This window comes from Anser brachyrhynchus, assembly GCF_964034855.1.
Source record: "Anser brachyrhynchus genome assembly, chromosome: 19".
NCBI lineage: Eukaryota > Metazoa > Chordata > Aves > Anseriformes > Anatidae > Anser > Anser brachyrhynchus.
Window position 1 is genome coordinate 7,764,851 of NC_137712.1, and position 25,317 is coordinate 7,790,167.

General features: G+C 44.5%; 1 long non-coding RNA gene across 1 annotated transcript; it reads right to left on the reverse strand.

The window, feature by feature from the left end:
* Nucleotides 1-862: 862 nt before the first annotated feature.
* Nucleotides 863-22,399, reverse strand: LOC308180320. Its single transcript, XR_013940887.1, has 3 exons — nt 22,332-22,399; nt 20,992-21,343; nt 863-2,849 (listed from the first exon to the last, which is right to left on the reverse strand). It is a non-coding gene; the product is annotated as an uncharacterized lncRNA (long non-coding RNA).
* Nucleotides 22,400-25,317: the final 2,918 nt, after the last annotated feature.

A 25,317-nucleotide genomic window follows, 5' to 3' on the forward strand; every position in this document is an offset into this window, starting at 1 on the left:
ATATTACACCCAATCTCTCAGACATGGCGTTATTTCAACAGAGCTATTTTATTTGAAGCAACTGGCAGAGTTGCTGTAATTTTCTTTAAATATATATATATATGTATAATATATAATACATATATATCTCAAACAAGATGAAATCGGATACCAGGAAAGGGGAGGCAGCCATGGAAACACCATGTCTCAGGTCTGTCCCAATGAACTGGGAGGGTTTCATTTGATGAGTTTTGCATGACTGCGTGCAGGCTTCTTATGTGCCTCTGTTTTTATGGACTGGGCTGAGACTTGAGCCAACCTCTTCCTCCCACCTTTGCTTTGGCAGCAAGGGGGATGGATGTGCCACAGCTCCAGGACAGCTGCCCCAGCCCTCAGATCCACGTAGCTGCCTCAGGTCAGTGGTACCTCACCCAGCAGAGGATAATGATGCCTCTTTCTTCTTCTCACACCTCTTCCATCCATTGTTTGTTCCAGTATTGCCCATAGGCTTTTAATAGCCCACCAAATTGCTTTTGACCATGTCACTGTTGGGTAAATGAATTTATGGTCTGCCAACCTGATTTATGAATGCCCGTTCTATTTAGAACAGGAAGACTGGTGTTTTTATACCTTCAGCCATGCGGGACAGGGAGCTGTTCTGATCAAAGAGGCACTGATTTTGCTGGCATGATTGATTCAAGCCAGAATTACAGCAGGATCACACTTGCACAATTCAGTAATCGCAGGTCAGAGGCATCTTCTCCGATCAGAAACATCAACTCTGAAGCCTGGGATGCTGGAAGATTTTACCCTTACTAATACCTCCTATTATCCCCAAAATAAAGCAGCTGTTCAGCCATGTCTGAGGACTTTGAAATCCATTGATGTTAAAACTATAACATACACCTTGCTTTTGCTGGTTGCATCTCCTGGGTCTCCACTGTTCACACACCAGAAAGAGCAGCTCTGCAGAGCTGCAGATATACCAGGTACCCTGTGCAGATGGACTAAGGGATCTCACAGGACTTGTGCAATCAGGGAGTCTAACTACCTTACTGTTTGTTATCATCAGCTATTAAAATACTGAACATCTCTGTTTCCAGACATCAAACATAATTTTATATAAAATTCCATATACAGTGGTTCAAATTCGTTTTTTTAAGATCTTTCCTATCAGTTACCTGTAAGTCACAAATAAAGCATCATAGAGTTTTTTGTTTGTTTGTTTGGTTGGTTGGTTTTGGGCAAATAACACCAAAAAATTGTTTTTCCTCCCATGGAGTTGTTATTATTACTATTTTTGTGTGTGTGACAAATGCTACAATTTTCAGCCAAGCATTCTTCCCCTCTATGCCAATATCCAGCCAGGTTTTTACTAAATCTTCTCTACATTGTGACTCCTAATCAAAGTCAAAGAAGTATAAAGTATAAGAAATTCAGAATTTCTCCTTCCATCTCTCCAGAAAGGAAGGTCACAAACTACAGGAACTTCTGGACCTATTCATCAAACTCTTGGAAGTCACAACTCCCAGATTAAAAGAACAGTGATTGATGATACCTTTTCCAGGGGTTACATTGGAAAAATGTGCTCCTTATAATGGAAAGAGAGAAGAAATTAGTTCTCCTATCTCTCTTGAGTCTTGGTGAAAGTGGAAAACTGGAGATAAGCGGCTAAATCCCAAAGCCTTTCCTCCAAAACCCTGCCCACTGAGGTTGAATTCTTTAATCATCTTCCTCCCTTTACACTTTCTCTACGTGCCCCTTGCCTAAGAGGGAGTCATTATATACCCATGGGTAGTGGTACCTTATCCCAGTTATTTTAGCTACATGAAAACAGAATGCTTTTAGCATAAACTTTAATTAACCCCCTTTGAGATTGCTGGAACACTAGCCCAGGACCAACAAAACTACCGTTCAAGTTTCACAGACATCCCCTCTGACATTTAACAAAAAATGCAGTTTCCACATGCCTTAGATTTCCCACTTCCCTGTCACACTTTGGTGTCATGAGGTGGCCAGGCACTGCAGTGATAAAATTTAAGGAAAGCAAGGAAATATTTGCCATACGACTCATTAATACCACATACCCCTCAGCGCACCTGTGTAAAGTCACCCTGCTGAAATTCATCACTCCAGCACGAGGAGCTGAGAGAAAAAGACAGCAGCTAAAAAAGAGTGGCCTGGATAAGTTGTATGCTCCCAGATATAACAGGGAGGTTTATAGCTGTGAAGGACTCCTCATTCCCAATCCCAGTGACAGGTTTGTTTTGACAGGGCTGTTTTGACAACGCTGAGAGAAGTGAGATCAAAAGACACTGATCTGCTAAAGGACTGGACCCACAAAGAAGGAGAGGACAAAGCCGTCAGGAGGCTGACATAAAGCCGGGGGCTGCAGCAAGCGTGCCATAATGGTTCCCCAGGAGGGCAGGTGACACCGAGACAAAGCAAATGCAAAAGATAGATAGACATTGTGGGCACAGAGTTTTTATTTTAGCTTTTCCCCCAAGCACGGGGATGTTTTCAAAACAAAATACGACTTTCGTTGTCAGGAAAAGCTGCTTCTAAATTCCTGCTCGCTGTTACTTGCTGGAGGCTCTGGAAGGCGGCGTGGCAGGGTGGAGGCTGTGGCTCCCACCCGCCTCTTGATGTGCTCAGGGAACATGGCTGGGACAGATCTGATCGGGGGGCACCGAGAGATCAGCTGTCAATAGGGCAGACTGTGGGGCCCTTGCCACACGGAAGTCTTGGTCCCTTGGGAAAAGCGTGGTGGTAGGGTTTGTACCCAGGGCTAGAAGAGAATCAAACTGGCTGTCCTTCCCCTGCTTTTACAGAGATGTTGTACTCCACACTATGGAAATCCCTTCCTCTGCCTGCAGGAAAATATGTAAATAAATGTGTTCCTATTAGAGACAAATACTGAATAATGAAAAACAGAGGAATTAAAAGCACAGTTTATCGAGCATTATGGTGACAGCTACGAGCATCTGCAGAGAGTGAAACCCATCCCTGTGGCCCCAGCCAGGTCTAGGTTGGCTCATGGGGACCTGGGGCAGAACCCCACCTCTTAGTAATATTGTTGAGGCATCCCTGCTTTAGATGTACCTGCCACTCACAGAAGAAATCCCTATACTTGCCATGTGCCTACGTGAAAGCCAAGACATGTGAAATATGAAAATGATCACAGCTTAGATGAAGGATGCCAAAGCTAGTCTGAGGAGTTCTGGGTGTTAGCCAACAAGTAGCTTGCAACACATAAGATGAACAATTATCCAAAGACAAATCAGTGCCATGCAATTTCTACTAAGACGTCAGGCTGTCATTTCTGCACTGGATAAACACCACCTGTATTATTACTTCAGGATAACAATGGCTTCTCTATTTCTACCACTTTACTAGGAAATCTTTGACATCTCCTTGGGGCTGTCTAGCCATCGGTTTGGGGTCATAATGGCTAGCGCAAAGACCTTACTTTTCACCCCAGTGTTTTCCTGCTGCCACTTAGCTCCAGCAGCGTGTGTACCCCTGTGCTGGCTGTCACTCAGCCCCACAGCCTGGGCATCAGCCTAGGTCACCGTCCAAAGCCTCACACCCAGGCTATGCCTCTAGAAGCCTTTTCCCTTGTAACATCTCTAAATAGATGTGACCTTTCCTCTCCTGTCTTGCAGCCAAAGCTTTCGTCCAGCCTCTCACTTCACGTCTTGTAACGACTGCAGGGACTGCCCTGGAATTAATAAATACAGCCTGGCTCCGCTCCCACATCTTTGCAGGATACGGGTGCAGAGATCCCTTCCCCAGCCCACTGCTGTCAGTGTGTCATCCTTCCGCATCCTCTCCTCCGGTGGCACCTTTTCCCTATCACTTCAAACATATGTTGCACACACTTGCTATCTCAGTCCATCTTCACCCACCCTCTGCCTCATCTGTCACTCAGCTTGGAAAGGGTGCTTCTCACCTCCAACTGGCCCCCGGTGCCAGCCTTCCCTCGCCCACTGCTTCCATCTTCAAACGCGTTATCCTTGTGTTTATCCCATACTGCTCCTCATGCTCTCTTTAACATCTCCGAGGCTATCTTGTCACACCTCCCCAAATCCCATCCTAAATCAAACTCATCATCATGATGTCTGCAAAAAACCTGGCAGTTACCGTGCTGGCTCTGGTCTCTCACTCTGACCCACTTCATCTCTTTACTTCCCTACATTCCCATCTGTCTTATGCATTTCGTGCTTTATACCTAGACAGAAAGCTCTTTGAAACCATGTCTGATTTTCATTCTTTGTGTACAACAACTAACATATACACAACTCAGTCCCAGCTTAAGATGAGTAGTGACACAGAAATGACACAAGGTAATTGTGTGTCACTTTTCCTAAGTGGAAAAATACTACTTTAAATTTCTGTGAAATTGGATTCTCATTTGCCTTCACTTCACGGTCACAATTGCACCTATATAACATCCAAGACAGAGATCCTCCAGTCCTCACCAATGGCTCTGGGATGGTACTGGGACATGCAGTATTGCATAAGTATCTCTGTATCTGTGTGAATTTTTGCAGAAACACTGTTCTTTCCTGTTTATGGCTTGTAAGAAAAAGTACAGACTTAAGTCTGCTACGCAAGAGGAAAAATCTAGAAATAGATGGCAGGGGATGTGTCAGGGGCAAGCAAGAATAAATAGTAAGAAATTACCCTTGGATACTAGAACACATCATCCCATATTCCTAACAATGAGAGCGTTTTTGCCTAGTCATATGACTGGTAGCAGCATCTGTCACTTCACCAGAATAGCAGCCGTCTCTTGGTTGAGGCAGGGAGAAAACAATTTGCAGGAGGAAGCTTGTTCTTTCGACATGCGCTCAGGACAAATCAGCCATCAGTCACTCACTTTTCCTGCTAATGCTTTTTCTGGATGCCGCAGTAACTACAACACCTCGTCCTGCGCTTCCCAGCCCCGTATGCCTTTGTCTGTAGCAAAACCAGAAAACGGGTTATCGCTGTGAATTCAGCTGCGGACCTGCAAAGCTCCCCTCCACCCCTGACCCGTTTGTGTTGGACCTTTGCAAGGGGGAGACTTTTCCCGGAGTGCTATTTCTCATTCAAGGCAGCAAACGTTTCAGCCTGTGACAGCCTCTTGTCACTCCAGCCACCTGGTGTCTTGCATCTGAAATGCTAACCCAGCCAGGGAGTCAGGCTCTGTTTCCTCTGCTCGCTGCTCTGCCCTGAAATAACAGGTCTGGGATGTCAGGGAAGGGTAGGGGAAATAATAACCCTTCTCCTCCGTCATTTGATGGGACCCCTGCTGTTCGCATGTCCATCAGCTTCCCGGCAGGCAATCACAAGGCACTTAAAGCCTTTGGTCCAGTCTTTCACTGTAAACGGAACCTGTGTAAACCATTCCCTGAACTCCCAGAGCCTGGAGGCCCTTTAGATGGCTCCCTACGAGGATGCAGGAAAAAAGGCAACAGGCAGAGCCGAGGCAAACATCAGACCTGCTGAAAGCCCAGACCAGGAACAAGAGTGGCTGCCAAGGAAATGCGAGCGTGGATCTGACTCTGGCTCCACGCTAAGAGCAGAAAAGTGACCCAAGGGCATGAATAAAGTATGAAGCAAAACTCTAAACACACAGCACTATGCATTTGAATAATGCCTACTTAGCCTTGGAAATGATATCATTTCCCTCATCAAAATCACACCTCCACCACATTTTCCATTTGAGCTAAAGTCACTTTTAAGGTGAGTTCATGGCAGTGAGCAGAGGTGAAGTGAATCTGAAATGAAAGCGTCCACCTGCAAAATCAAAATTGCTGTGTTTTGTACCAGAACAACATTAAAATGGACTTTGCAAGAGGATTTGGGAACAGTTCATGTGTGCTTTGCCTCTCTCTTCTTGCCTGTGCTTTGGATTCCTCAGCTGGACTTCAGTTCCCATCACACACTGTGGTCCTCCCGTGGGGCAGATGACTGTCATAAAATATCTCCTCATTCACGAGGTAACTACTTTTTGAGAGACCGGGGTTTCCTAAGAGATGAAAATCCTTCTTTGAAGCAAAGCTTTATTATTTAGTCTGGACTTGTAGTTCCAAAAGGAACTGGCATAACGGTTGATTTTATGCACTGATAGCCAGGGAATATGAGAAGTCCTGGTGCATAGCTTTTATTCTGATGGTAGAATAGTGCATCTTGTTTACCTAGTATATAAATAAGATATTAACATCTCTCCAGGAAATCACTGGACGTAATGCAGTTGTAAGCAAACAGCGGAAAATAGTGAGCCAGCTCTTGTCCCTAGAAAACAAAGTTTGGGATATCTTTGCATTTCACAAGAACACACACGGTAAATTTTAAAACAGCTTTTCAGCTTTCTCATGAATTTTTGCCCTGGAGTTGTAAAGGAGCCCTGCCTTCCAACCCGCCTGATGTTTTTGTTAGCTTCTGTAACTAGATTCTGAATACATATTTCCCACTTATTTGTTTGCAGCTGTAATCCCCAACAGTATCTAAATTGGATCCCAGGAGTCCAAAACATTGTCTGTTTCAAGAAGCATGTCAAGTCTGGACAACTCTAGCAGATATACATGGGGGTACCACATATATAGTTTCTGAAGCAGTTTTTGGAAACATTTTGAATATATTTCATAGAGGAATAACGCAGCTATCTGTTTGAGAGATGGGGACATTCCCCGTAAGTACTGAGCATTCAAAAATTAATGAATGCCGTTGATAGAGTTTATCCTAGTAAATTAAAGAAAATTCTTGTAATTTTAGAATAGAAAAGGTACATTTCCTCACATGTACATTACCATCTGGCATGGAGATGTATTAATATCTTGCAATATTTAGGTCATAAATCAAATCTAAGCCCTTATTGCACATCCAGAGAAAATTACTTTCTAGTGACATATGGCATAACCTTCAACTTCTATAAATTAATAAAATTCCAGCAAATCTACTTAAATTCAGATATTTTGTATCCACATTTTATTTTTATGGATGCTGTTAACCACTCGTAATGTTGGAGGTCTTAGGTCAATGCAGAGAGTTTATTGCAGAGCTAAAGGAAATCACCTTTCAGTGACACAGGGCACAAACTTTGACTCCCACCGGTCAACAAGGAGTTCTGATCTTACTGGCTGTTGATACATACAGGACACCACAATTATATGCTGGTCTTATTAACGGGCTTTTAGAAGGGACACGGTCATGGCTGGCTACAGAAAATGCTTGGCAAGGGAAGCAAGTTTGTCAAATTGTGCAGATTTAACATCTGTCTTGCCAGAACTCCCCTGTTACAATTTCTGTTCCTTCGTTTTGTGTTTAACAGACTCTTTGTGACCTTAGAATTCATCATGCAAAAATCAGAATATATGGGCAATTTGTCTTTCACTAGTAGCAGTATTTTTATACAGCTGAGTAATAAACTGCTCAGAAGGGGAAAAAAATCTTGCTTTACAGTATCTTGGTTAAGTTCTGCATTTTAAATTGGGAATTACTTGTTAATTTTTACGACAGCCATGTACACCTGATACATATTTCTCTGCTGTCATGCAAAACATCACTGAAGTTGGTGGCTTTCAAGTTGAACAATCAGGGCTTAGACCTATTAGCACAGAATTAGAAACAGAAGACACGATGTGATGTATCTAGTCTTTTCTGGCTCCTTGTCTGCTCTTGCATCTCCTTCCCCAGTCCACTCCTGATTTGCTCCCATGTTTGATCTACCTCTTCATTCTGAACCTCTCTATGCACCCAGTTTTGCACCTGAGTCCATTTTGTGGTGCATCTTCCCTTGATTTTTCTGCTGCTCTTGCAAAAACTCACTTTCTTGTTTGTGCTTTTTCTGCACCTCAGTGTCTCTTTCTCATCATCACTCTGTTACTTCCAATCCCAGTTCCCTGAAGTAAGCAAGGAAGAAATTGGTTTTGATTTCCCATCCCCCCAAAAGATCAAAAGGTTCATTAAATCCAAAAGTTCCTAATCTAAATCTCTGCCCTTCTCTGTCAGCAGTGCCCTAATAACATGCCTGCCCTGGTCATCATGTCGCATTATTGCATTTCTTTCCTGGCTCAATGGCTTGCCTCTCCCTCAGCCTGCAGTTTACAGGGAAAACATTTTATGTCAAGACTTGGCATCTCTTTCTTTAGCACACACCCACTTCTTCAGTTACTTCTAGCAGATAAAAGACCAAGATCAGGCGGCTGGAATTTGAGGTTGTCAGTGTTGATGTCGCAAATTAGAGGCTCATTTTTAACAATAAGAGCAATTAGTCATCAGAGCAGGTTCCTAAGAGGTATAGTGAGTCAGCCTCTTTTGTGAAGCTGACTAACTTTTCCAAAGGCTGTACTTTTGAATTAAAATCACAAGTTCTTGGGCTTGATGAGAGAATTACTGGGTGAGCTCCTGCCGGTTGTGTTTTGCAGTGTCAGGCTGCAATCATCCTAATGGCCTCCTTTGGCCTTAAAAAGGTACATGACTTCTGTCCTAAGTGGAATTCAAGTTCAATTTCAAGGATTTTCACAGACTTCCTCCTGCCCAACTTTATCTTACTTTTCCTCCTCTGCTCCTTCTATGTCTTACGTTTCCTTTGCTCCTCCCAAGCAATTTTCTTTGTAGATTTTTCAGTAGTTCACAGTTCAGTAGATTACTGCATGGAGATCTTTATGTCTGACTTCTTTTGATGAGAGTTTGTAACTGTCTGGGTTCACAAAATAACTCCCATTATATCCCTTTGGGCTCAAACACTGCAACTCCAGGCAGCAGATAGAGGAATGCAGGAGATTTCTGAGCTGTTCATCTCCTGATCTTCCAACGTGCCTATGACTGATCCTACCCCACTCTAATCAGAGGAATGAAAGGGGATTACAAAGACTCCCAGTCTGGGAAATGCATGTACGAAAAGAAGAAAGAAGAATTGCTTAGGATGGTCCGTGGGGAGCAGTGATGGTTCCTATGCTCTTCCCTGGCATCTATTATTAATAACTTTTAGAGACAGGATAGTGGCCTAGATGGTCTTCTCATCTGACTGATGTGGCATTTACAGCAGTATAGGAATATTTGAGGGTGCAGTAGCAAAATGATCCACAGAGAAAATCAGAGTCAATTCTAGATGATTTTAAAAGTCTCTATAAAACATATATATAAATCTAACCTGAAACTCACGTCTTAATGACAGTCCTTTTTCTAATCCAGAAAGTATTTGATGTGTTTCCTGTAGGGCTCAGGTTCCTCTAAATAATGATTCTTTTCCTTTCTTTCCCTTACAGAGGATTCTGGGCAAATACATTTTCTATAGAACCTATGGCTGCAACAGAAAGTCAGGCCTCGGGAGGAAACTTCTGCACATTTCTGTAGTTGGTTGCCAATTTATCTCATCTGGCCTCCCCTCCCCTTCCCTCTCCTCTCTCTCTAACCCCTAACTCCTGGCTTTAAGTACTTCACCCAATCAAAGCATAAAAAGTTTAAACAAAACAAAAAAAAGAAAATTTAAGTTGGATGTCAGGGAAAGATTCCTATCAGTGAGGTCTGGCAGAGCATAGAATAATCTCCTGTTGGGAGCAGTGGGAGTCCATCACTGGAATAGACTAAAACTAGATGAAACTAAAATCAAAATCAATATCATCATTAAGGGAAGCAGCCTGAAAGGCTGAGGGATGGACAGGAAAATTTGATGCCCCTAGAGTTTAAGAAAATGGCTGTGACCTGCTGTCTGGCATTTAACCAAGGTTTTGATCAGAATGATACAGAGAAGACGAAGTTTTTTTTTTGTTGTTGTTTTTTTTTTCCAGAGAAAATGCTTATTTTTTATTTTTTGTGAGCTTAGTTTCCAGATATTTTTCTACTTTTGTGGAGGGGGGGAGGTCTTTGTATGTAGAAAAGGCAATATTCAGTGTGGTATTTCTGAAAAATATATGAGCCGTGAGTGATACAGCAATTTGTTAACTGTGATTTCCTAAAATGAGGAAGCAGCTCAAGATCAGCACTAGCCACTAATTATGCTGTCTAATAATCCGAACAAACAAACTGTATGGGGCTGTCTGCTGCTTCTCGCAGCCAGCTGAGTGCAGCTGTGAGCAGCAGCCTGTAGGACCTGGACCTTAGTTAACTGTCAGGCTCTGTCCTCGGCATCTCTTGGCCCCAGTAAATTTATTTAAGGTCGGATTTTTAAAACCCCAATAAAAATAATAAAAATATCTTAGGAGAGATGCATAAAAACCCACTGTCTTCTTGGTTTCTGAGCACAGGGGAGCCAAGGATGCCAAAGCCATAAGGCCCTGTACTGTTTCAAAATGTGCTGCTAAATACTTTTAATTAAAAAAAATCTCCAGTTACTGTAAACGTTGATCTAAAAACGTTTTATAGCAGATTTCCCTGATTGGGCTGGGGTTTCCAGTGGGAAGTAGCCATGGGGCCACAACATATCCATCTTCAAAAAGCCAAGCAAAAATCTGCTCCCTGATGGGAGTAACACAGTGGTCATCTCAAAAAAATTAAAAATAAATAAATAAAATAAAATAAAATAAAATAAAATAAAATAAAATAAAATAAAATAAAATAAAAATTTTAAAAGTACTTTTTGTCATAAAATTTTCAAACAACCAAAACCCCCTTCCACCCTGTTAGAAATGCACTTCTCCTGCAATATCCCCCTGACACAAATAATTCCCAGTCCTCCCCATCTAGCTCCATGCAGCATCCCACCTCACTTCCCTCTTGTGCACTGGCTTCTGACAGCTTTCATAAAGGATAGCAGAGAGTGTGTGTTCGCTGAAAAATAAAGCCATGTTTTATTGTTCTGACCTCTGTAATGCCAGATGTAAATCAGCCCGTTGCCTTTATTAATGATTTGTAGACAGCACTGTTTGAACAGAATGGTTTTGTTTATCCCAGGAAAAAAAATAATAATATAAATAAATAAATAAAAATAATCTCAGCTCCTGGAGATTGTTTCCCACTGTCAGGAATCATGAGGTGTTTGGTACTTATGGTGGTGTTGGGCTGTGGGCCCATGTTGGATAATCCCTCAATCCCTAAATCATTTCACTGCAAAGATAATCTTTGAGTAACAAAGTTGGTCTTGGTTATCTGCCAGCATTTTGGGATGGAGCTTGTCAAACAATTTCTCCAATTGCTTTTGGATGTAAATGGCTTGAAAGCCTGAATGCTTGGCAAAGCTGGGGATGCTGAATCAGCAGTGGAAAAGCAATAGGCACCCATCCTGCTCCAACTTCATGGAAGACACAGGTGAAATCCCCTCCTGCGGTAACACCAGCCTCCAGGGAACTTGTGCTCACCCACTGCCCAAGTCATCTTCTTCCAAGCGGCAGACAAATAATTAGCCCATGTTAATTAGAGGTTTCCTTTGGCTTGGGAACCATGGGCTGCCTTGTTATCAATGTCTTCCTCCAGGACACTGCTATGGGTCTGGACTCTTTCTGGGAGTTAAAACTCTGCTTTGCAGAGCTTTCATTTTCCCAAGCCACAGACTGCAACTCCACGGCCCTTTTTTCTGTTCCTTTCCAAAAGGCTGAACAGAGAGAGATTTCTTCCAGCACTTCTCGGGTGCAGCTTGTCTGGGACCTGCTGGGAAGGAGATGAAGCTTGCCTGCATTTGTATGGCATAGAGGGAAAGAGCTGCTCGGTATTGTACATGGCTTATGTTCAGATTTACTGTGATCTGAAAATATAACAGATCTCTTTTTGAAATATGTTTTATTACTTTTCTGTGTATCTCATACTAGTCAGGACTTGTCAAAAATATCCTTTACTTATTGGGCATTAGTGAGATTGAGATGACTAACCATGCAGCACCGAATGTCAAGAGAATGGACCATATTTTTCTCATGTGAAAGCCTCTTTTAGGGATTATACCAAAGGAGACTTTGATGCAGTACAGATTACATGTTTATGGATGGATTTATAGAGAGGTTGCTTATTTGGATACACGGAAACCAGAGGAGACCAGTCTTGCCCTGCTTGTTGAAAAATAAAGGAAAGAGAGTTGTTCAAGTACATTCAGAATTGCTTCAGTTCCTAGGGAGTACTGGCACAGGCTGCCAGCAGCCCAGTTTTCCTTTTCTCTTTGGAGAGAGCATGGAAGAATATGTAGGTGAAGGGGAAACCTCAGTTGTCTAAGAAGATAGGCTGGAAAAGAAGCCTTTGTTTAGAGTAAGTAGAAAAGCAGAGATACAACCATTAGGCCAAAAGACAGATTTCTCTAGTGAGGAGAAGGCAATACCTCCATACTTAGCACAGTATATTTTGGATGATGGCTTCTTTATGTTTTATGTGTCCAGAAGCCTGCTTGGTGTTTCTCAGACCTATTGCCTGGCCTAGAGATGGGCACCCTGACACCCTCTGTTTTGCATCCTCATATTACCATGGGCACAACGCAGCTATGACTCTCACCACCAAGTTAGTGGAAAAGACACCATCAAGGCCTCCAAAACTACCAGCTCCCTTCTTCTCGCTGCCCCTTAGCAGCACTTCATGCACAGGCTGATGAAGGTGGTTCAAGGATGCTTGCTGCTTTTAATCCCACTGATCTAGATATCAGGCACCTTACTCTAGTTGCCTTACTTTACCAGGTCTGTGCATGCCCACTAGATTTCATGCTGATAGTTTTCTCTAGTTTCAACACTGCACTGTTTTTTGGGTCTTTACCTCCCTTGCCCTACAGAGAGGGATCACCTTCTCTCAGCCACTATATCCCAAACGAAATTCTTCTAGTCACGTTTCTGAAACTGAGTGAAGGGAAGGAGAGCCTTTCAAATGGTCTCCCTGCATCCATCCACATTGAATTTATCTTTTCTGACCCTGGGTGACCAAAGCTGTCATGCCATATTCCTGATAAAAGAGCATTAGGACTTTGCATAATGGCATTAATATCTCCCTATCTCTTTGGGGAATTCTTTGCCTCATACATCCTAGGATATCGTTTGACATTTTCATGGACAAAACTCATTGGTGATTCACAGTCCTCCTTTGATCAGCTTGTACACCCTGATGTTTCTGCTCTTGTGACATTTGCAGAGGATGTGTTCCCAGTCCCAGCACATGTAACTGTGAATTATAGCGTCGCATGCCAGGCCCTTACCCCAGCTTTTGAGATCATCCAAATCCTCCTCTGTGCAATACCTGCCTGCTTCTGTGAAACCTTGCCTCCCAAATCCCAATTAGCAAATACTTGACCACAGCTGAAAAATTAAAGTCCAAGGTCATTTATGAATAAACCTTCATTGACTTGGAAAACCCACTCCCCTTTCAGCTTAATTTGTTCTCATCTGCCCTTTAACCGTTAGCAGAGACTAGTTTACAAGTCTGATGTTAATTCTCAGCAAAACTAATGAAACTAATATGGTTTAGTTGAAATACTACACTGAAATCAAGATTGGTTAAATACATTAGTGTTCCTTTCTCTCTCTCTCTTTCCCTCTCTGACTCAAAAAAGAAAAAAAAAATCCTTGGAGAAATGAGGCTAGTCTGGAACCATCTATCTTTGGAAATTGAGCTGATGAGAATGATTTCAGAATGTCTGGATATTTGCTGACAGGAATGGATCTATTTTAGGTATTTACGTAGTTCATATTGTTGTAGCATGTGAGTCCGTCATGGCTTGCAAAGTATTTATTTCCTACAGACTCCTGAAAAAAGTGAGATGATGCCCATTTTAGTGATGGTAAGATACTCATGGCTGTGTATGATGTACGTACTGGTGACAGAACAAAATCTGAGTCTTTGCTCACAGAAGTAGCATTTTCTACAGACTGTGACCTCAGCCAAATAGTTTTAAATCATTTGCCTCATCATTTATGTCCCTTTTAGTCTTCTTTCCCTAGGTACCCTTATATTTTTAGGCTAAAGTGAGTTCACAGACAGTAAATGTTCTTTGGTTCTGAATGCTGTCAGAGACACAACACTCACTTTCCTGACACGAAGCTGGGACTTGGTGTCTCCTAGGGAAAAGAAAGGCCACTCTGACTTCTGTCCAAATGGCAAAGTCCTTATTTTTTTTTTTAATGATGCCATAATATTTTACTTTCGTGCAGCACCTTTCCTGCTGCTGGGTCCTTAAGCACTTTGCAGATATCTGTATAAGGCATTGTTTCACCTACCACTGAAATGCAGTCTCCGCTGCATGGAAAAGCAAGACATTTGCACCTAAACCACTGGGACTTTTGAGATGCAATAGGAGGAACGAGTGAAATTGCAGAATCAAAGCAGGGAAAATCAGTTCAACAGAGACCCTCACTGCTTTTCCCCTGGGAATAATACAGCACAGAAATCTGCATTTCAAGTAAGCAGCTTGGGACTATATTATACCTTGCTCAAAATCCATGTCTCGAATGTCTCCAAGACATGGTTTCTGCCACACTGTCCTGCCACACCATCCTCTGTATTTCAGAAGAGGACAGACATGCCTATGGCTCCATTGGGGGTCAATCCAAAGCACTCAATTATGAATTTTTTGAGGTCAAACCCTCCTGGTGACTGCCCTGTGCTTGCACAGCGGCTTGGCCTACTCCTGCCGGGTGCTGCAGTGATGCTAAGGGCAAAGGCGGTTATGATCATGAACCACAGATGAATATTTTGGCCTACATGCTTTTATCAAAGCAGCTTTCAAGCACAGAAAGGCAGGCCCCGCAGTCACTAACATGACATCCCTTGGCCCTGCCAACTTCAATGGGGAAGGATTTACCATGGTGTCCAGAGGGATCTGTCAGATCCACCTGATTTATTTCTAAACCCAGCTCGTGTCAGCAGTAGCTACAACTTGCCCTGTCACAACTTCAGCCCTGACCTGGCTGGAGGCTACAAATATCCCTTGGCAAGGCTCCATTTAGGAAGGGGCTATACCTCTTTGGACACCACCACCGTGTGTTGGCAGCTCCTCGCTGATGCCCCATCCAGGTCCCTTAATGCTGCCACTAAACCACACTGATTGAATTACGCCTTTAATTGGTTTCCTCATCGCACAGGCATAAAATTCCTCTCCCTAACAGAGAGCTGAACTAATTCAGCCTGTTAAACTTCCACCAGCAGTTACAGCAACTCCCCACTGCCTGCTCCCCTCTGGGGCTGCACCGCGCAGCCTGCCCCACTGCTGGGCCCCAGCACCCCTGTTGCTGCCTCCCCCTGCTTCCTCCAGCCCCGGTTTTTGGGGAAGGTTTGGGGTCGGCTCCCTCCCTCGGGCTGCCCTCCGGTGGCCGCATGGGAAAAATGCAGCCTCAGCTCTTGCTGCAGGGTTACAGGGACATCAGAGGGGAAAATCCCCCTTTCCTCCAGCCCGTGCAGCTTCCGTAGCTGTCTCTTCCCTCCGAAAAGTAAATGTTCCTCTGTTCTGTGCAGTCTTTGGCTGCTGGTATGTGCTGGTTAGGTACAAGCACTGTAAACACTCAACGTGCCTCTGTCTCACCCATCTGCTCCGGCCTGTCATGGCCAGTAGAGGGGAAGGGAGATGGACAATATGAGATGCTCTTGCGGGATCGGAAAGGCAGCAGAAATTATGGAGATGCCCCTCAGGATCAGGACGTGGCAGCTTCCACAGATGCTTAGCTGGGAAAGGACTAAATCATGGTCACAGAGATCAGCCCAGGGGAGCTCTGAAGGCCATGGGGGGAAGTTAAATTTGCTTCCCAGACCTTCTGGGGGGAGGTTTTCCTCATCCCCATGACACAGGGATGTCTCACAGCAGCAACAGAGCAGCTCCAAGGCTGGTGGGTGCTACACTCATGCCTCCCCAACTCCTGTCCTCCTCATCCTTGCTGCCATACAACCCCAGCCAGCTCTTGGCATGGTTATTGCTCATAGCATCAGAGAGCTGCTGGCCAAGGTGCCAGCTGGGCCTCATTACTGGCACGGCCAGACCCAAGTTGTTCCTGCTGGGGCTGCTGGAAGTTTCCAGTCAGGACTTCAGATTGAGATGATGGCACGGAGCCACCATCTTGATAAGTGTCCATGGAAATAGCCGTTTCCCTTCTGGAGTCAAAGCCATCTTCCCCTCAGGCCTCTCTGTTGGAAGCAGGGCAGCCATTAACAAGTCAGCTGAGCAGCCACATGGCTCTGCACTTCTCTGACCCTCCTGAAGGTCACAGCTCTGCAGAAGGACAGGGAGAAACCTGTAAACCTCAGACTTTTTATGCACTAGAAAGCTACTTTGGATCGTTACCTGGAAGGGATGCAGGCAGAAGACCACTGGGGCTCTCCCTGCTGCTCAGGGTGATGCTTCGCATGGTGCTGTGTTAGCTCGTCACTGGAGGGAACCAAACGAGTAGTGAAGAAGCTGCTGTGGTAGGAACTGTCTTCTCCACGTGTGGATGAAGGCCAGTGTGTGAAGAGAGCCAAACTCCATGAGATGTTGCCTAAAATAGCCCTTTTCAGAAGTCAGTGCTATCCCACAGCTTGAAAGGGTTCATGATGTGCAAGCCCAGGACGTGTCAGGTTTTTCTTGTTCGGCTATTTGTAGCTTTCTTCCAGCACTTCACACTTCCATCTGCTACTGCTGGGTTGGCTGCCAAAGACTACTTCTGCATCTCTACAGCCAAAAGACCTGCTCCTGGGAGTAGCCACAGCAGACGGATGCCACCAGGCCCTGCAAAAGGCTGTGAGAGGAACCTGAACTGGTGGGGACGAGAGGAGCAATGAGCTCCCTTGCAAGGGGGAGTGAAAGACCACAAAGTTTTCATCCCTTAGAGAACACCACACCACTAGTTAAGTGTGACTAGCAAGAAAGGCAGATCTGGAGAAATCCCAGAGGAGCTCAGTCAGAAACCCAGTGCTATTTTAAGACCACATTTGATGTGTCAGAGCCCAGGTAACAGGCACTGTTCTTATGGAGATGAGGCTGTGTGCTGGTGACTAAGCCCACCAGGTGTGAGGCTAAATCAGACACTGCTCAGGGCTGGTGTCCCATTTAATTACCATCTTGAAGAACAGGTTGGGCCCTTTTACAAGAAACCTGGTGGACAAGAAACGGGAGATCTGAGTCCTGCTCCCAGCTCAGCCACTGGACTAGGAGGTGAATGTGGGCAGCCCTTCTCCCCTCTGCAAAGGGACTTGGTTATTTCGGTCAGCTCTTTGGCACAGGAAATTTTAGTGCTGCATGTGTTTGTTCAGCATCCATCACCAGGCTCTGATAATGTTTGAACTGCTTTTTCTGCAATGGTAAAGTCCTCCTAAAACACCTTGGAAGTAAGTTGCTCTGAGAGCAGCATCCAATTACAGGAAAAAGAGGGATGACATCTGCCATCGATTCTCTCAGAGGAGGATGGCAGGAGGATGGCACCTACTGTCATCTCCCAGGATGCGAGGGGAGATGATCTCCCTTTCTCCCAGAGCTGCTGTTTCTGCTGCAAGGCATGGGCTGACCCTGCTGTCAGCTCCAACACTGCACAGGAGGAAGGGACATATTCTAATGGCTAGGCAGGAGTTGCCAAGGTTTCTTGGTGCTGAGCTGCCTGCCCTTCCCAGCAGGCTCAGCTTGTCGCCTTAGATTCACTGTGATGTCACTCATTTAACTGAAGTGGTTCAATTCCCCCCCAGTTCGCAGGGCTGGGAGGACAGAGCTTGCTGATGAAGCCAGCATGTCTGGTAGCAGGAAGGACAGCCAGCAATAAACCAAGGGTATCTTTGCTCAGCACCATTTCTGAAGGGCACAGCTTGGATGCATGCACAGACCAACCCAGCTGAGGATCTTTTGCACAAGAAAACTTCATTTTCCTCTGGCACATCAGGACCACATACCCAAAGAGGGGACACAGACCTGAGGATGTTCCTCTGAGCAAGCTCCAGCAGCATCTCTCTGCTTGGAGAGCTGGTTCCTGGCAAGGGGCAAAGAAGATGTACCGGCATACCTTCCCAAGAGGGTTTCAAGGCCCCATGCTTGGCTGGCCCTTGTTTCCTGTCTGTCTGTCTCCCCTTACCTTGTCTGCTGCACACTGGCATTGTGGTGACTCATTCATGCCTGCTGGCTCTCTGCAGTAATTACCAGCGGAGCTTTCTGTCGTCACAGCTCTTAAGGTGGGCTCATGCTGTGATAAATAAGCTGCTTAGCAGCATGGAAAGAAATGGTATTTAAAGTTTAATATCTTTTTTTAGCCTCTTTTCAAAGGACGCTGATTTTGTGATCTGTTTGGGAAGATGCGGTAGGTTTTGTTTCATTCTTTCTGCGGTGGGGAGAGGTACAGGCAGGGGATGGAGAAAGGTGTGTGCCTGTACGTGTTGCATGGCAGAGCCAGGCTGTCTCCCTTCCCTCTCACCTCCCTAAGCCTTACAGAATTGAGTGACACCCTCATTACACAGTTTAATTTCAGGCTGGCAGCTTAACTTGGCATTGCAGCTCTGGCCATATCAGTGCTCTGCATCCATGCCCCATCCAGTTCCTTCTCACAGAGCAGAAAAAATATATATGGACTGGCCTGGTAGAAGTAGTCTGACATTGCTACCTGAGTTCCCAGAGGACCCTCTGTGCCCTGCTGTGGGGTTACATGGTTGGTGGGTCTTGGCTTTCCATCTTGAACATCCTGAGCTCACGCAGGAGTGCAGCAGCTCAGCTTTGTACAACTGTTGAGGTTTCTTTCCATAACCCTGCTCAAAGCTTGGAGTTTATGTTCCCAGACCTAAATCCTGCAGAAAGGGGGAAAACTAAAACAAGAAGCTCCTTTTCTCTACCATGTAATCACAAGGCTTAGCACTCCCATGACATTTTCTGTTCAGGTGCTGCAGGCAAGGATGGCAGCTCACTGTGGAGCTCAGCCAACGCTTAGATTTCTCCCAGCCTTCAGGAGAGGGATTTAAATCATTTCATGTTAAACCTCCCAGCAATTCCCCACATGCTCTGGGAAGGCTGTCCACTGCCTTCATACTTCACGGATGGGGACGCAGAGATGTGGGAAGGGGTGGTACAATCCTTCACCCAAAGGAGCCCCAGGTACCAGCAGAGAAGCAAAGGGACTCTTGGGCCTTCTTCAAACTTAGACATTATAACCACTAGGTAATATTGCATCTTTTGCGGTTGAGACAGGGCATCAGACATCTATTCTGAAGCAGGGTGGTTGGGGTTCAGGGTGGTAAGGAAAATTTTGAAGCCACACTACCTCGTGTTCTCCCTGTTCGGTCCCTCCAAGGCAGATGCAAGAAAGGCACCGAGGGCCAGCAGGTGCCTGGGAACAAGGATCCTGTCGTAGGGACCACTCAAAGTCACCTCTGCCTGGTGAAGTGGCAGCAAGCCTCAAGCAAAAGGACTTCCTGCTATTGCTATGACTTACGCATTCAGATTTCGTACCTCCAGAAAGGCTGGCAGATTCCAAACAAGCTCTCTGAATTCAAAGCCCCATGCATCAAGTTACCAGGAACACGTGAGTGGTTCCAGAGGCTTGTACTGCTTTGAGTAACAATTTATAACAACAAAAGCCTCATTTAAGACAGGGACCCCTGTGGGAATGTTCCTATTCATTTGTCTCTTCTGTGGGTAATTGCAGGAAGATGACATTTAAGTTGTTTTACAAAAGTGGCAATGAAAAAAAAATAAAAAAGAGAGAGAAGGAAAAAAAAATGGAAAGATGGCACGGTTGGATAGGGTGAAGGAGAAGATAGTCTGGCTAAGATCTCCAGAGGCCAGGGAGTTTACGAATAAGTGGAGAAAGGTTTGTCCTGAATAGCAATCTCAGCTCCGAGCAGGCTGATGTCAGCTGTGCATACTCAGGACACTGGAAATGAGGCTTGGAGGAAGGAAAGCAACTGGAGGCCCAGGAGCACAGCCCATCCCTAGTGCTGATGGGCTGATATAAGGGGTAGGGGGCTCCTGATACAGCTGCCCATGGGAAGGCACTGTGCTTTGGGTGTGAACAGGAGAGCCCTGGCTTCCTGAATACCTCTGCAAGTGTCCAAAGAGGTGAAGCTGTGTGTGGTCAGTGACAGGGAACTTCAAACCTCTTCCAGCATTCCGGTAAAGAATGAAGAAGACCAAGCCCCAGAGGTTGGCAGAATCTCCCTCTCTATATACCAGAGAAATCCCTCTAGGATGAAGAACTACTTTCCCCCTGCCTTGTGTGAAGGTGACAAACCCTCTTGTATTCTGCAGCTTTTCAGAGATTTACTACTTATTAGAGCGGTTTAAATACATTCAGTGTAATTAAACCCAGGGGGAAACACAAGCCTTTAATGTCTCATGATTTCTGAAATACTAAAAAAAAAACTAAATACATCTTTCCCCTCCACTCCACAGCACTCCTGCCCGTGGTGACAGGTTTGAGGAACCCACGGCTGGGACTGGTTTAATCCACTGAGCTGAGCAGCTGCACGTGTGTGCGTGTTTTGTGTGTGCAAAATCATTTTAATGATCCACAGCGGAAGGGCAAGTGGGAGAGGAAGGGGGGGTGACAAGTGGGGCATGTTCCTGCAGTGCAGAGATAATTGGCCCTGCAGTGGTAATGCCAAGCTGGCTGTCAGCCTCTAACAAAGTGTGCGAGAGATGAAGTGACACCCTGACAGGTCCCGCCGACGTCCGGGCCTGCCCTGCCTCTGCCAAACAAATGATTACAGCCTTTCCGCTGACATTCAGGGAACTAAATTGGAGGTAATGACTCTCCTGGGGGGCTTGGAATAGGGATGGCGAGAGGGAGCCTCATAACTTTGCACCTCACCTGGGACATCCTTTCTTTTCTGCACTCTTCCCAATGAGGACACAAGCATTTCCCAGGAGAGCACACCAAAGTGCTGAAGTTCCGCCTTCCCTGCTCTCTTTCCCCATTTCAGGTCCATATCTATCCCCCCACACCAGCACTGACCACCCATACAAACCTGGCACCGAATGGGGTAGGAGTGAAGACCCCACAACATCACCTGGCTTTGACTTCACCCCGTCTTTGGGTTTCCTTTTCTTCCTGTGCTACAGCTCTAACTCCCTTTCACATTCTGCTCACCTGATCTTCAAGAACTTGCAACTCTCCCTCTTACACAGAAGCAAGGGCCCTAAGTTAGGTGTTCACCAAAGGGACAACAAAACAGTGATATGTCACTTACCTTATTAAGAGCATGATACGTCGCTCCTGCTGCAGCAGCTTGGTCTTCAAGTCATCTCTAGGTCTCCTTAAAGCTGAATCTTCTATCACAAGTGGTACGCTGCCATACAAGAACAAATGACAATTTCTGAAGGTATCTACCAGACTCCATTCGTGCTGAAATGGGTTAGTGCTGCTGGAGTGTTGTGCTCCTGATGGCAGTGTGCTCAAGTGTAAATCCGGATGGGTGGTTGTGCACTCGTGGGGGCTGCCATTTTGCAGAAAGGCCACACTTTAAAATCGTTATCACATTCAATGGCTCATGTCTTAAATTTGCATTGTAATGGCCATGCAAGAAATCGCACTTGCTGTGGCTGCAAGAAAGAAAGCCAGAGGGAGAGAAAAACTTGAAACTTGTTGGCTGGAAAGAGTAGAAGTGCAGACAGCTGCTCCACCTCCTCATGATATTCAAGTTTGTCATATCTAAATAAATATGCTTGGAAAATGTCCATCACAAGGGAAAACAGTCATTTCAAGGGTACTGCTGAAAGCATGTGTCAAAGGTAACACTATGGGCATGTAAATTGATTCAGAGCACTTAATTGGCACTGTTTTCTTTAGTCCGCTGATGTCATTCCAGAACAATCCCAACCCCCGGCACGCTAACAGCAGGTCATATTCTGAGCCCATTTACTTCACAAGGTTGTTGCCTTTGACTCCAATGGATTAACCACTTCTCTACTGCAGTAGAGAGGGGTCAGATCTAGATCTCTTCCACTTATATTTAATATAATTGATCTTTGTATTTGTTAAAAGAAGAAGAAAAAAGAAAAAAGGAAAGAAAACACAAAAAACTTCTAAATAAAAGATAATGGAAAATACATTTTCATTACTGTAACCTTCCCAAGCACACTACAGAGCTCACTCAGCCAGATGCTCTACACATACTGACAGAGCACACTTCACGATTTATAGGCAAAGCACCCCAATGAGGGAACAGTTTTCACTCCCAAATGAATCAGAGAGCTATTTTACACCCCCAAAACACAGCCTTTCAGTCCCTGATTGGGAGAAACAAGCTCAGTTGCCTTCATGGATAATCCCTCATCTTTTCTAATCCTTCCTGCAGATCTCTTAACTCAATGACTAGCAGCATTTAGAAAAGCTTTCTTTTTCTTTAGATGATTGCCCTGTTTAGATACTACTGATTCACAGTCTGATAAGGTTCCTGAGACAAAAGCCTGCCTTGCTTTCCTCCCACCGCAAAGAAAGTCCATTATACGGTGACCACTCTCCTCTCAGTTCTCCCAGTTCTTACCCCAGCCCGTTTTAGCAGCTCGTTATCAGAGATCTCAAACTCACCAGACCTTTCTTGACTCCATTAACTCTCTGTATGCCAAATTTACTGCAGTCACTGCAAGGAATTTTCCCCTCTCAATTTCCATAATAAGCCTAATTCAAACTCTGTTTTCTTTGCAGTTTGGACAGCAATGTATTTATAGACTGTATGCATATGTATCTTTTTTCATGTGATCAGTCCTTAAGTGAAGTCCTTCAGCAAAGAGTCCACCACAGCAAGTTCCCTCCCCATGGGCACCAGGTGGAAGACTTGAAGCTGTGACACCTGCTAAGACCCATAGCCAAGTCCCAAACTGCCTCTTTCCAGGTGTGTTTTTTTTTTTTTCCTTTCTTTCTTTCCCATCAGTGCATATGAGAGAAACTGAGCTCAGTTCTGCTCTGAGCTCTCTGTCTGAATAATATTATTTTACTGTGGCAGCTAAAGGACCCAACTGAGAGCAGGCTCCATTTTGTGCTTCGTGATGCACAAAGATAGTAAGGGCTTCTCTTATGCCCGAGAGCTAGCAGTTCTCAGCCACAATTGTTCGCATCGTGTTGTGAGGCTCAATGACCTGCTCTTTCTTTCTGAAGACAGTCCAGAAATTGGTGTCACATCATCTCTAATACCAGAGAAATCATGGCTGCTTAGGTATTCACTCCATTGGCCAGTTCATATCCATGCCTTTCCAGGGGCTCCGCCTCAGAGTTGTTGCCAGGAAAAAGGTCTTTCAAGAGTTAATTTGGGGAACATTTGTTCTGTGTTGCTGCAGTAGAAAGAGATCTCTAAAGGAACATAAGTGCCCAAAGTGATGGAAGTGCTGGTATTGTGCTGAGCCCTCCAAAGCTGCAGGTCTTTCTGCTGTGTTGCCACTGTAAACAGATTTCTTTCTGGTGAAAGGACTAACAGTCTGCAGAAATAGCCATTAATAGTCAACAGACTGTTGAGGCTATTGGGAAGAACAACCAAATTAAAGCTCTGTTTTGGAGTGGGGATTTGAAACTGTGTCTCCTACCTTTCTATCATCACCATTTCTGGGAATCAGCAACAGTTTGTGATAAGAAATTCCACCTTGCACAAAAACTTCTGCTAAATTACATATTTCATTGAAAAACCAGGGATTAAACAATCTGCCTGCTTTGAATGACCAGCAGTTTTTGCCCAGTTGCACCGACCTCTTCAAGCATCTTGAAGTTCCTTTTGTAAAGAGATTGCAGGTGGCCCATGAAGGACTTTGTACAAATGTTCCTTCATCATCATGTACTTATCTCCTACCTTGCAGACCCAGCCAGTGGCTCAGGCGTGGGGATCTCTGCTAATTGTCTGTCTCTAATGCCTGGCTGCCAGCTGGCAGAGGCAATGGCATTTGCACTGTGACTTTTGCAGAGGAGCTCTACAAATGCCATCCGTTGTCCTCCACCTTCTTGCTTTGGTGGGATCCTCAGGAACCTGGTGGGTGATAACCAATTGTAAAGCCATTACTTTACAGCAGACATAATCTTTCTTCTTGGGTCTCATATAAGAAGAACATTTCTAAAAAATCCCCAAGAAAAGTTCTACCTGGACACCAAAGGTTTCTGTATTTGAACAGAAACAGAAAAGAAATGAAGTTTTTTGCTCTCCCTCCCCTCATTGGTGATGTTGACTATTTAATCACAGCTTCACAAGGACATGAATTTCTCTTTGAATTCATCCCTGGGCTACAGTGGCAGATCCTGGCTCGGGAACAGACTTCGGGCATGTCTCTTGATTCGGACTCTTGCTTTATCCAGTCTTCGCAGCTCTTACTAACTTCCAGAAGGGTCTTCAGGTACACAAAATAAAAACTGTGGATGTGTGTGTGTGTGTGTGTCGGGGGGGGGGAAGGGAGGGCAATATATATATATTGATTTATATTCCCAGAGGCTTTATAATAATGTTTTGTAATGAATATTTCTTATTGGATCAAAAGATTAATAAAATATGAATTTTCTTCTGAACTTCAGGGAAAGCTGTATGGATTCCCTGGATGCAAAAGAATGTCATGTCCAAACATCCACAGAAGGCAGTCAGGTCTTTCTGTGAAGTGCTTCTAACAAATGAAAAGCTTATGATTATGATATTTGCTTCAGAAGATTGCTTATTTCCTCTAAAATATGGATAGATCAATTCAAACCTTTGTATGATGGCTATCACCAATGGAGTCTGCATTGTCTTTGCTGACATAACCATTTCTGACAGATGGATTACTAAATACAACACCTGTATGCATGGTAAAAAGATCATACTGGAACAGGTACATCAGTTCATAAATCATGCTGATCATAACTTGTCTCTTAAAAAAAAAGTTGGTATTCATCTTTTTTAAAAAAGCAATTTATTTGGGAAAGATTATTTAAAAACAAAACAAAAAAAAAAGTTGCTGACTGCTTGAAGTGTCTTAAAAGTATCTTAACCAAAGTAGGTTTTTTCTTTCTTTCTTTCTTTCTTTCTTTCTTTCTTTCTTTCTTTCTTTCTTTCTTTCTTTCTTTCTTTCTTTCTTTCTTTCTTTCTTTCTTTCTTTCTTTCTTTCTTTCTTTCTTTCTTTCTTTCTTTCTTTCTTTCTTTCTCTTTCTTTTTCTTTCTCTTTTTCTTCCTTCCTTCCTTCCTTCCTTCCTTTCTTCCTTCCTTCCTTCCTTCCTTCCTTCCTTCCTTCCTTCCTTCCTTCCTTCCCTCCCTCCCTCCCTCCCTCCCTCCCTCCTTTTTCTCTTTCTTTCTCGCTTTCTTTCTCGCTTTCTTTCTCTCCTTCTCTCTCTCCTTCTCTCTCTCTTTCTCCCTCTCTCTCCTTTAAAACTACATTGTCAGAATTTCAAAATAGCCAAAAATCTGTCTTAGGAAAGACTGCAAAATAGAAGTTCATTACAAGGCTCTGACTTAAAGATATTCTCAAGGGTCAGAAAACTCTGCGGGCCTCAGATCAAATCCTAAACTGGACATGCTGGACAAAGCACCTGGGGCATTTCCTCAGAAGCACCCACTCCCCCAGGGCTGCTG